Source organism: Columba livia, chromosome 15 (genome assembly GCF_036013475.1).
Source record: "Columba livia isolate bColLiv1 breed racing homer chromosome 15, bColLiv1.pat.W.v2, whole genome shotgun sequence".
NCBI classification, from domain to species: domain Eukaryota; kingdom Metazoa; phylum Chordata; class Aves; order Columbiformes; family Columbidae; genus Columba; species Columba livia.
This window is the reverse complement of record NC_088616.1, coordinates 3463024-3475074: the sequence shown is the minus strand read 5'-3', so window position 1 is coordinate 3475074 and position 12051 is coordinate 3463024. Positions and strand designations below refer to the sequence as shown.

Below are 12051 nucleotides of genomic sequence, written 5' to 3'. Positions count from 1 at the left end.
TTCAGCACCCACCTTGGCTTTTGGGTCTCAGACCTTCTCTAATTAACAGTACTCTGAGTGATCGGGTGGGAGGGGCTGGGATGGAGTGGAGGAAAACATTGAAACTTTCGTTTCTCTTCATTTTCTTGCAGTTTTGTGGGTGCCAATTGATGATGGCGTGGAGCAGTAATGCAGAAAAGGTTGTGAACTGAGCGAGGAACTGTGGATGTCAGTGCAAACAAGAGATAAGCAGAACAGCAGGAGAAAAAGGACAATGTCTTGTTCAGATACAGCAACAAGAATACAAACATTAGTGTTGGAAGCATCCTTCTATGTGACCAAAGTGCCCAGAAAAAGGAGAAACAGGTATTTATGCCAAACACAGACTCATCTTTAAGCCTGACTCAGATTGCTCAATACCGTGTCTTCTAGTCACTTACAATAGGTCGTGGCATTTTGGAAAGAGTAACATGCATTGGATGCTCGACTTCTAGCACAGAAGGGGAAGCTTTAGTAGCACTGGGAATAGTTAAACATATGAAATTCTCTTCTAGGAGTAGAATTCATTCAGCTTCTCAACCGAGAAATGTTCATTTATGCTGTTTGCTCATGCAGGCACCCCCTGAGGGCACAGTTTCAGCTGACCCATGTAACCAATCACATGCCATTCTCTGACAGCACTTGTTCTTTATCAGCCCATTAAGCATGGGCTTTCAGCCAGTGAAAACATCAGATATTTGGCAAAGCTTTTATAATTAGTAAGTGTTGTGGCAGAATAATGGAATTCGAGGTCTCAGAAACCATCAAGTGTGTCTGTTTGTAGCTGATAATCCCATGGAGACAACAAAATAGAAAGTGAGGAATACCGGATTGAAGGAGGCAGTATGCAGTGTTTGGATTTACTGCAGTGTCTTGCAGCAATCCAGATGCTTTCCCGAGTTTGATATTCAGTGCCCGAAGACCTTGCAGAGAAGGGTATTTTCTCCCCCTACCTTGCCTGTGTTGTACAGGTGTTGCTGTGCCATCCTGCCTGTACCGTTTGTTCCTGTCCAGTTCAGAAAGCTTTTTGTGCTTTGACAAGAGGTGCACTTCACGGACACATTTCCATAATCCTGAAATAGTTTGATATTGAGGACATGGTTGTATTGTTGGGAGGGGAGGCAGGCAGGGCTGTGCAGTTTGCTGTCTCCAGGTGTGGCTGTGCAAGCTTCCACTCGGTCTCCTTGTGTACACAATGGGAATCTCCTTCATTTGTTTTGGCTGATGATCTGACCAGCCATCACCCACTTTCTGTGCTCAGGCATGGGATATCAAGATATGGCCACTTTCTGTCAACCATGTTTTTGTTTTTCACTCTCTTGGCATGCATTTGACAAGCTTGCTTGGCGTCTTCCAAGTCTCACAGTCTTTTTCTGAAGAGCTGGCTTCCAAGCTTTTGACATTCTCTGGCTGCATGTCATCTTCCATAGCAGAAATTCTTCTCTCCTCGCATCACTGTCCATTTGGCACCGAGAGCTGGCCCGTGCAGCTCAGATGAAAAGCGATTCTGCGCTTGGAGAGCCTGAAGCCAGAGTGCTCCGGTGGTTCACTCCGTTCCGGCAATGCTGCCCCTCTTGAGCCAAGTGGGTTCTCAGTGTTTGAGATTTGGTTTATTTTACATTTTTTCTAGAAGGGTGCAAAGAACTAGGGAAAGGACTTTGTGAACTTGCTTACTAGTAAAGAGTTTCAGTATCTCCATTCTGTGAATAAAGAATCAAGTGACAGCTGTGTGATTCTGTCAGCTTCAGCTGGACTGCTGTGGGTCCTGGCAGCCCTTTCTCCCTGGCATCCGCTCTGCAGTCTGGCCTCTCCTCCCCTTTCCGTTCATAATACTGCTCCCTTGACTGTGGTGAGGGAGCTGATCTGACTAAACAACACCAAAAAAACCCACCAAAATAATTTATTTCTTCTTACTTTGCCAGACCTTTTCTTTATAGAGCCACATGAACTTTACTGCTGCCACAAGAGCGAGCTGGGGAGGGAGGGGCAGGCACAGGACTACAGCATCTTGGCTGAGATTCACTTCAAACTTCTGTGAAATCTTACTTAAAACCCTGAGCATGTCTCAAGCCCTGGGTGCCAGGCACGTGCGTTCTGTGAGCTACAGTCTTTGCTGCTGCTTTCTGCTGCCTTCTTGTCTCTGTGATGAAATGTATCATTCATTTTGTGACTCCAACATCAGTATCCACTTTAAAAGAAGCCCTTCAGAGCTATGATTTAGTCCTTCTCAGGACTTGGTATGTGCAGGAGTACTGTAGTCTCCTTTTGTTTTGATCCCTCATGCAAATATCTGCATACAAAGTACAGGATTACTTTTGTTCCTAATCTGAAGTAGAGTGCAAAATGCTGAGCAGATCTGTAGGATTTGCACTGGTTAGAGATCCAAACTGTGCTGGCAAGGAGTCCTTAATGGCATGGTGACAGTATCCTTCCCATTCAAAACAAGGGCTCAGGTCATATGAAACAGATTTCTTCTAAATGCCTAAAAGAGGAGAAAGGGAGGGGAGAACAGAAAGAGGAAAGCAGAACGCCTTATTTTTGAGTGACTGTATCCAGCGTCAGAGCCAGCAGAGTCTACACTCTTCTGCTTTTTGTTTTGTTTTGGTTTGGAAAGTGAGGGGCGATCTGGAGAGGGAAGATAGTGGCTCTGCAGATGCAGATTATGTGTTCCAGGGGCTCGGTTCCAAGTGCAAAAATTATCATTTCTCAAATGCTCGTTTCTGCACTAATGCAACAGGTGTGACTGGGCTGTGCAGCTACATTTAGGCTTTTCCCTCTGTAGTCTGGACAGTGTCTCCATCTGTGTGTTGCCCACAGAATCCAGGCCCAGAATCCAGGTACAGAGCATCCCCAGGCTCTGCCACCACAGCAGCAGCAAGTTAGGTGGAGTGAGCGCTGGAGATGTCTGGCAGGTCATAGAGCTATTTTGCAAGACTTTAAATGCAGGAGTGCAGTATGGGCTGAGTACAACTGGACCAGAGTAATGCAGGTGCTGTGATAACAGGCCAGGCTTTTACCATTGTGCCCATGAAACAGTGCTTTTTGTTGTTACAAATGGGGTGAAGCTCTTCTTCCTGGTGGGTATTTGGCCCAGTCCTAGATGTTAGAATAACTTCCTACAGGGCAAGCCCAGCTGTGATTTGTAGTGCTGTTTTATTTTCAGGACTTGTGGGAGATTTGCCTTAGCACACACGATGAGAAGGCAGCATTGAACAAGAAAGAATTGCAGGGTTTTTTAGCAGGGCAATTTCAGCACTGGCCAGTGCTGTAGCCTGGATCTGACTAAGCCAGCAGAAGGCTGAGCTTATTCATTTTCCTTGCCAAGCTTGTAGCTCGGTCACTTTAACCTTGATATAACCAACAGCCATGTTCAAGGGCTGGCACTGCAGCTCTAGTGATAAACCTGCTGTTGTGCAGTCTGACTGTGACCCCTATCAATGTATTACTTGCACAACTGTGACTTTGGTGCCGCTGAACTGATCTCAGTGTTGGAGGCTTGTTCCTCCAAACTTTTGTCCCCCTCTCCCTCAGCACCAAGCAAAGCTACTTCTATACAGAAGCGTTTCCCAAAACTGAGAGGAGAGTTCTTGTTCCACCCATTTAAGGTGTTCCTTTGTGTATCCCTGAATTGTCTTACAGCAGCTTTGGGGATGGGAAGCCATGTGAGTCCTTTTGCAGCTCTTTTGTACATGTTTGGCTGTTGAAAATCAGCGTGAAGTGTTCTGGTAAATGCCTCCGTTTCTGTTCATCGGTTCTTGAGGTGTTGCAGCTCAGTGGAGTCAGTTAATTTTTCTCACGACTGTAAGTTTCACTTTCAGGTTCTTGGATTTACTGCATTTCCCTGATGCAGTAAATGGTAGGGCGCTTGTTTAAAGATGTCCTCTCAAGTTTTGAAAGAGTAATCTTAAATCTTACTATTTAGTTTAAAAAAATTAAAACTTGCTTTCATGAAATAAAAAATGGACATCTTCTGATTTCAACATGCACTTTTTAAAAAAGATGTTTAGAAATAGCTACTGCTGTGACATTTTGTAATTGGCTCAGAATTTAAGCCTTTTGTTTCCCAACAGGAAATTTCTGAGCAAATCTTGCATTGTCCCAGGCCCATCTCTTTGTCTTCATCCTCACTGCTTAGAGTTATAGCTTGATTTGTTATCCTTGAGGGTGGGTAGAAATCCTAATGGCTTCATAGTTGTGGGAGAAAGCAGGGAGAGAAAACAGGGGCAGAAGCAAAGACAACTTCACTAAAAGAAAACAGTAGATAAGTTTTGGGATAAATAATGAAGCAAAAATGACCAGATAGGGTAAGGGGCAAAGGCTGGTTTGAATAGGGACAACCTTGTTCTGGAAAATGGTTGAAAAGAATGGATCCCAGGAGACCAAGTGCTCTAGAGAAATAAATCCACTGGCGCCTAACTATAAACATTCTATAGCATTAGCTATAATTCAGAACTCTGTTAAAATCGCACCCTTAGAATCAGATCCAAACCCAGCATGGCATCTGGAGAGCTGCTCGACTCAACACACAGTATTTAAAATCTGTGGGAAGGAAGCCAAAAGTGATCTCTGGAATTAAGAGCATCTTCAGGGCCCAACAGTTGTTCAGCACATTTGCACATTTATAATCAAAATTTGGAATTTAGGAACCCAAATTCTGCCATAATCTCACTTCATAAACCTGTTTTTCTTGCCCTATATGCTGTTTTATTTAAGATGTCTTATGAGAATGGAAACTTCATCCTGTGAAAGAAAAACATGAATACAAGTTGTATAGGTCTTTCTCATTTATCAAGTTTAAGCTAGGAAAGAGCAAATATGCATAATATATGGTGAGAGGAAGAAAAGTACTATTGCTACCCATCTCCATGCTTCAATTCTTCTCATTTTTAATGTGCTTTGGAACAAGATGAAATAAGCATCTGTATAACATGTGGTTGTGACTGAAGGAAAGCAAGCAAGTAGCTAGAGAACTTAACCTTATACTGGAATTCACCATCAACAGCAAGCAGAAAAGGTAATTGTGAATTTCCTTTGTAAATCAGGGTTTTTCCTGTCCATAAATTCCTTGTGAATCCCTGGTAAGGAGAGGAACTACAAAATGAGGCAGAATTTAAAAACCGTACAGTGCTTCTGGCAGTGATGCAGTGGTATTTATGTAGGAATTATTTTACCAGAAATACAGATGGGGGAGGGAGGGTTACATGCTATATTATTCCCCCGCAGAAAAGAAAAATCAATCCATTCTCATAAATAATATACAAAATTCTCAGCAAGATCTAAATTCAATACACTTAAGATGTCACCAGGGGTCTAGGCCTGACTGGCCGGAGAGCTGGTGAGGAAAAGGCTTTATTATTATTATTCAGTTCCATTGCTGGCAAAAGCTGATCACCCTTCCTGTCCATCCCAGGGTCTGGAGGGAAGAGAGTTTCTGCCTCTGGACAGCCAAACAATGGGTACGTCACTGCCATAGGAGGTTTTGGGAGGGCAGAGGGTTGCTCCTAGCTACTCACTCTAGGAGACTTGAGCAAACCAGGGGGTGGAAGGTTTTCTACTGTCAGGTGAAAGAATGCCAAACTTGTATAAACACAGACATTGCCTAGTTTAATTCATGAGTTGGTGTCCTGGTGGTTTAATTAACATTAGAAGAAGCTTAATGGGCCAAGAGTTTGAGTGTTCAGATTAAGGATGATCACAGGCCTTGTTTACTGGGGTTAGGAGTTTTTAAGCTGCAAATCCAATGTTAATTGCCCGGTTTTAGATCAGCCTTGCCAATTTTCCTCTGTATTTTCAGAGCAAGATAATTAAGCTACAGCTTGTTAAGAAAAGGCCATATACAATGACAATATATTTCATTGTTTAAGGGATAACTGGACAAATCAAGACTTGAGTGCAATCAAATGGCAAAATGTTGAAATTTTGCTTCTCTTGGAGTTCGGTCCTTTTGTCAGAAATTTCATAGCTTGCTTCATAGCATTGTTTCTGATGTTTGCTTTTAATTTCTCTCTTATATTGTAAAAGCTTAGGGAATTTAAATCTAACAGTATAGGGAGGGTCAGTAGATCCCAGGCTTCCTATCAAGTGTAGGTAATTTAATGTTTCTACTGATTCTGAAACTAATTGGCTGTGATGGTAAATTAGGAGCTCAGGGGCTCCTTAACTGGGTGTGCATGTTCAGGTGTTCCTCACTAAACCTCCTTGGAGCACCAGCTTGGTGGGTTTTGGTGAAGGGTTTTATGATTGCTGAAGTCAGTCTGTTGCTAGTGGTGCTGCTCCCCCAGTGCTTAATCTCTTGTTTATCAACAGATCGTGTAACACAGCAAGTTAGAGTGATAGATCATTAATTTTGCAGGGCTGTTTAGGGAACGGGGCACTCAGCTCCTTTGGTGCTGATGCTGTTAGAGCAGCTCGGCCATTCACAGCAGACCCTACAGAACTGCAGCTGCCTTGGAGTGCGTCCTGCATTCCTGAGCTGCAGCTCAAATCTTGGGTAAACTCCTACACAGATGTGCTTTTGGCTCCCTCCTTGTCTCAGGGTGAAGTGGCTTGGCCTTCTACAGTCGTTATGCACGTGTGTGCACACACATAAGCCAAAAAAGCCACCCAAACACCTACCTTCAGCACTCTCCACCAGCTTCACCTGCCTTGATTCAGTTTGCTCACAGGACATGTCCTATGGCTGGTTACGAGCTAAGTAGCTGCTGGGTTTTGCTTCCCAAATACAAGGTGGGCCATCCCAAACAAATTGAAATTGAGCTGTTTGTACTTCTTCCCTCTGACATAAGGTGGGTAGAGAAGAACTGAGTAGTTTCCCCTCTCTTGACAACTGTGGGTCTTCAAAGGGCTGGAGGCAGCAGATAACTCTGGCATTTCAAGCTTTGTAGCAAACTGGATTGGAACTGACCACCCCATGGAAGCCTTCATGGCAGAAGAGGCAGCACAGTCACATGAACTTCATGTTCTCAGAAAATCAAGGCAAAAACCCAGTACACTTTGGCAAAATCCTGCTATGTGTGTAAGCAGCAGTGTTAATCTAAAGCAAAGGAGCAGTTCCACTGAAATGTCCTGGCTGTGCCTTGGAACTGCAATTCTGCCTACACTCTATTTCTCCTTCAGCCATTTTTCTGTCCTAGACACTCTTTCTAAAGTAAGCTAACACTTCCAAAAAAACAAACATTCCTCATCATTTTCTAGAGCTGAGGATGTTGCAGGTGTTTTTAATCCCAAGTGTCCTTTTGTTTAGGGATTAAAGGCTCTTCCTTATCTCCAGCCTGCCAGATCTGTGAATAATGGACTTTTTCCCCTCTACTTGAAACTTTTTTTCAAAGCTATTTGAAAAGACCTTGGCAAATCTTTCTCTGTCAGGCAGTAATTGAATTAAGCCCCAAGTTGCTTGACGCTGTCCCTCCCTTTTCCCCTGAGTTTTTTCTATCCATTGCTTTTTGCCTATAAATAACACAGAGATAGCTAGAAAGGGAAACCTTTTTTAAGAGGTGATATTGTCATCTGGCAGCTACCCAGTGAGGCCCTATTGGCTGTAAGTCAGCGTTGAGCTTCCCTGAGAAAAAGAAAGTCTGATGTTAGTTAAAAAAAAAAAAATCTTAAAAATATCAAAACCTCACTGTCTTGTGTTTGCTGTTTAAAGGGAAAGGAACAGAGAATGTTTTATCTTCCTATGCCAACAGGCATAGCCAGATTTTAATGCTGCAGCTGAAAGCACTTCTCAGTCCCTTTTATCACTGAGGTGATGTAGAGCTTGGGTGGCATTTAATAGCAGGGAGGTGAGAGCCGAGCAGCTGGAGCACCAGGGGTGGCTGTAGGTTTTTGCCTGTGCAGTGAGCTCCGGGTGCTGGGAGCAGAAACTCCTGCACCTGCCCTGGCTCTGTGCTTCAGCTGCAGCGGTGCTGTTTGAACGAGGAACCCAGCAGACCGGGGTTTTGTGATGTTTATCTATAGGGTATGTCTTTTGTGCTATTGTAACTGCCGCTGTGCTCAAAAATAATATGGTGGAAAACTTGTGTGCAGACCACAAAATATAAATGAGTGTTGATTTAATGGTTGGACACAGAGCAGGTCAGCTTCCTGCCACGAGGTATTTTTACTTGCCCATGCCTAGGAACTGGAGTTGCACAATAATCTGTCCTGGCCAACCAGGCTTCCAGAAAACACTAACAACTTTTCCCACATCTCGTCCTATTGTTTTCTTAGTTGCATTCATGCTATTTTTCTAAACCAGTCTGATCTGGTCAGTATTACTTCATCATGTATTAGGATATGAGTTGGGATCATAACAATAGCATTTTTAAAGATTCTTGAGTTCAGAAACTCTTAATTAGAATGAAACGGACACAATGACTTTGTGACAGTGGCCTCCTTCCCCCTTAAAATGTTAAAAGACGAACTACCAAAGCGAATTACTTCTTAGTCTTTTTTTTCCCTTCTTCTCTGCCTAGATATAATGCAATGGTGTTAGCACTCAAACAGCAATAGCTTATTTACCATAGATATATTTTCATTATTTTGAAAAATATGGAGGGAGCAAATAGCAAAAAACCTACTCTCCATTTTAGACAGGATCCCACCCTGAAAATAACTTTGTTTTTGAACTCTTGGCTACATCCAAACTACATTGTAAATTTAGACAATTGATTCTGTGCTCTGGGAAAGAAAAAAAAAATGAAGCAAACTTGGAATCAAACATTAAACATTAAGTTGATTGTTGGGCTGGAATCAGATTTCAGCATAGTCAAATAGTAATCCCTGTTGAACTTGAACTCCTTGTTCACTGCCCCAGATTAAAATTCAGAACACTGAAACACAGATAAAGTACCATTAAGTATTTGCATTAAAATAAAATCTGTATATCCATATGATGATTTCCGCTTCGTGAGTTCTGTGAACCTCATTTCCAGTTCCCCCTCCCATACATCTTGCCCTTCATATGAGGCAACTGCAGATGTCTCCATCTGTCAAGGACCTGAGTGCCATGGCGGTTTTCTGGTTCCAGTAGATGTCTGCTTACATCTAACTAGAATCAACACACAAAAGCTGCCGTGGGGCACAAGGAGGCCATATAGCCCATACAGCAAAAGGGCCTATATGAGTGGTTATATTCAGAGTTGACCGGTGCTATATGAGCTGCCACCTCTTCTCTCCCAGCTATAGCATCTTTTGCCTGTACCGAAGCCATTCAGGCTGTGACACCAGCTCTTGAACACAGCCCCAAGAGGTACCCAAGGTGTTTCTGGTTTGGACCAGGATGGGGGGAGGAGGATGAAAACTCAGGTGAGCTGGAAGAAGGAGATGATAGACTGGGGTGAGAAGTGCCTGGAGAGAGGTGGGCTCATCCTCATCCCCAGAGGGAAACAGTTCTGAGGGCTGGCATGGGCTGCTTTTGAACTGGAGACTGGCGGTGTTAGTGGAGCTGAAGGAGCCTTACAGTGTTGACGGATATCTGATGTGGATGAAGGTGTGTGGATTAGCATTGACAAAAAGGAATACATTCAGCAGAGACCCTCTTAATGTAAAAATACGGAGTTTTTCATTATTTCAAAATCAAGTCATTGCTGTTGCTTCCTCTTTCTGGTGAATATCACCAAAATTCCCTAGGAAAATGTTTCCTGAAGAGGGACTATCTGTTTTCCATTCCTGCTAATTGTTTTAACTCCGTGAAATACACAGATAATTTCTTGCTCAACTGAAACATTTCACAGAGGTGAAATTTGCTTTTCTAATTGCTGTTAGGTAATAAATGTGGCTTAATAACCAAATCCCCAGTCTATGATAAGCAAATATTGCAAGGCCAGGGAATATTTGGAGTTTTAGACAGTCTTTTCCTGGAATGATAAGGAAATAGATTTCTTTGGAAAGCTGGTACAGCTCAGGGTTTTTTAATGGTGCATGACGCTGCAAGGACAATGTTGAGACACGCAATTACATCTTAGGAGTACAAAGCCCTGGCTGTTAAACGGAAATTGCGAACTAGGACAAACACTTGATTATAATAAGGAAAGGACCACATTTTCTGTAACTTCCCAGCAAGTCAGTAGGATGAAGCCCATAGCAGAGAAGTTTTCCTTTATGTAAAGCAATGCCAAGATAGGAGCATTCCCTTCAATGCTACTGCAGCCCTGTCTGGAGAGAGAGAAGGAGATTTCACCTGCTCACTGTTGAGACTGAGCTCAGTGGAATCATTATCACTGCGGGAGGAGAAAGGTTCCTGTTCTTCACAAAATCAAATAAAGTTCTCTGTGTATGTTACTGTCTCCCTCAGGACCCTCCCGGCCCTGATGAGCTTCTGCATCTGTTGGGGAGTGAATCTTCCTCCTAATGTGTGAGCCTTCCCTGGGCTCCAACTGCCCTTTAGAGCCCGCACAGATGCTCATGAGCTGTAACTGTGCTTCCAGATGTAATTGGGAGGTGGAGCGAAAAGGGGGGGAGTGAATTTTAAGGCAGGAGCCAATTTTCTTCTATTTTTTTGTGTTTATTTTGAGAATTGGAAGTAAGCCAACAGAAATCACAGGGAGTAATGCAAAGGATGTTTCTGAAATTGCTTTTCAGGAGAGAGGGAAACTGTGCCAGAAAGACTGCTGGAGAGTGGAGCACATGAGGCAGTTCAGCCTATGTAAATGTGAGGTATCTATATGTGCACATCATTGTCTTTTGAACAGGGCATTTTAGCAAAAGCTGACTAGATGGAAACTTCTGCCAGAAGACAGAAGGCAGCAAGAGGTCAGTGTGCAGTAGGGTGGGACAGAATGATTACGAGACCAAGAAGCTCAGAAAGCTCCTGGGAAAGGCTTTGAGAGGATTTCCCCTAAGTTCTCTGAGCAGGCTGACCTGCCCCATCCAGCGTGCCACAACCTGGCTGAGCTCTGCGCTCTGCAGGGACATACTAATGGGGAAACAGGAACCAAATACTATCTCAATGAATTTATACTTGAAATACATCCCCAGACCGGTGTTTTGGGGATAAATACTGAAATACTAGAGTCTGAGAGAGACGTGACAGCATCCCTTGGAGAAGATCTTCTAAAACTCTTTGTATTTGTGTGCAGTCTGTTATGTAAGCTTATTTTTCTCCATCATATAGTGTGTAAGATTTCTATAGTGTCCTAAGAGCTGGATAGCTTTGGTTCAGTCAAGCAGAAGGGAGAAAGTTAGCAGTTAAAACTGTTGAAAAATTATTTGACTCATCTAGGACAGTTTTACTTTCCTTAACCTTCTTTCCTCAGTAGAGTCACTGAAAAAAATATAACCTACTTCTAATAATCTCTTGAGTAGAAACTGGTGGATATAAACTACTAAGCAAAGTCAGTGGGCAGCTTGTTACGAACTGTATCTTGTTGTAAACTTGATATTCTGTACTGCATTGAATCCTTTATTAGGAAGGAACCTTTTGGCGCGGCAGCAGTGGTCTAGCTGCTTCTGTTAAAGTCAACAGAAAATTTCCCAACTAGCTTTAATCTGGATTTTGCTAAACACTGATACAGTATCTGAGTGAAACCCTGTGAAATCAACAGGAGCTACTTCCTCCGGGCTTAGTGGGAGCTACGGTATCTTGTTAAAGAAATCAGTGCAAGCTGTGGAGTTCCCACTGAGCTGAGGTTTCTGTGGTCTGAAATTATCTGTGCTGACCATAGCGCATCACCACACAGCTAAAGGCTGTGGAGCCTGTGCTGTGGTTGGGTTCAGCACACGAATGAGAGCAGGCGCAGGCTCAGGCAGCTGTTTCTCTGCCACGCAGTAGCTGGATGATCCTCTGATTGCTGTCCCTTATACTATGGCTTGTCTGTTATTCATAACTCACCTCAAAACCAGTCAGTCTGTGGCCATCCTTCTGCATTAGTCCTTTATGAAGTCATTGATTAAAAAACTAGGAAACTGTTCAGACAGTTGCAAAAAGCCTTTTTTAATAAAGTGCTGATCATGCAGCACTTTGACCAGAAAGTGTCCCAAGGAGATGAGGGGATGTCGCATCCTTAGGCAGCTGCTGCTGCGCAGCGTGCTGTATGGGATCTCGCTGTTCCCAAG

The 12051-nt window shown here is 43.3% G+C and overlaps 1 protein-coding gene across 18 annotated transcripts in view; it reads left to right on the top strand.

Moving 5' to 3' along the window:
* CLEC16A (C-type lectin domain containing 16A) overlaps positions 1 to 12051 on the top strand; it is a 170462-nt gene that overhangs the window by 89127 nt on the left and 69284 nt on the right. For all 18 annotated transcript variants that reach the window (XM_065030473.1, XM_065030478.1, XM_065030477.1 and 15 more), the window contains one exon: positions 132 to 345. The gene's annotated coding sequence lies outside the window, so the exon portion shown is untranslated. The remainder of the gene's footprint in view (positions 1 to 131; positions 346 to 12051) is intronic.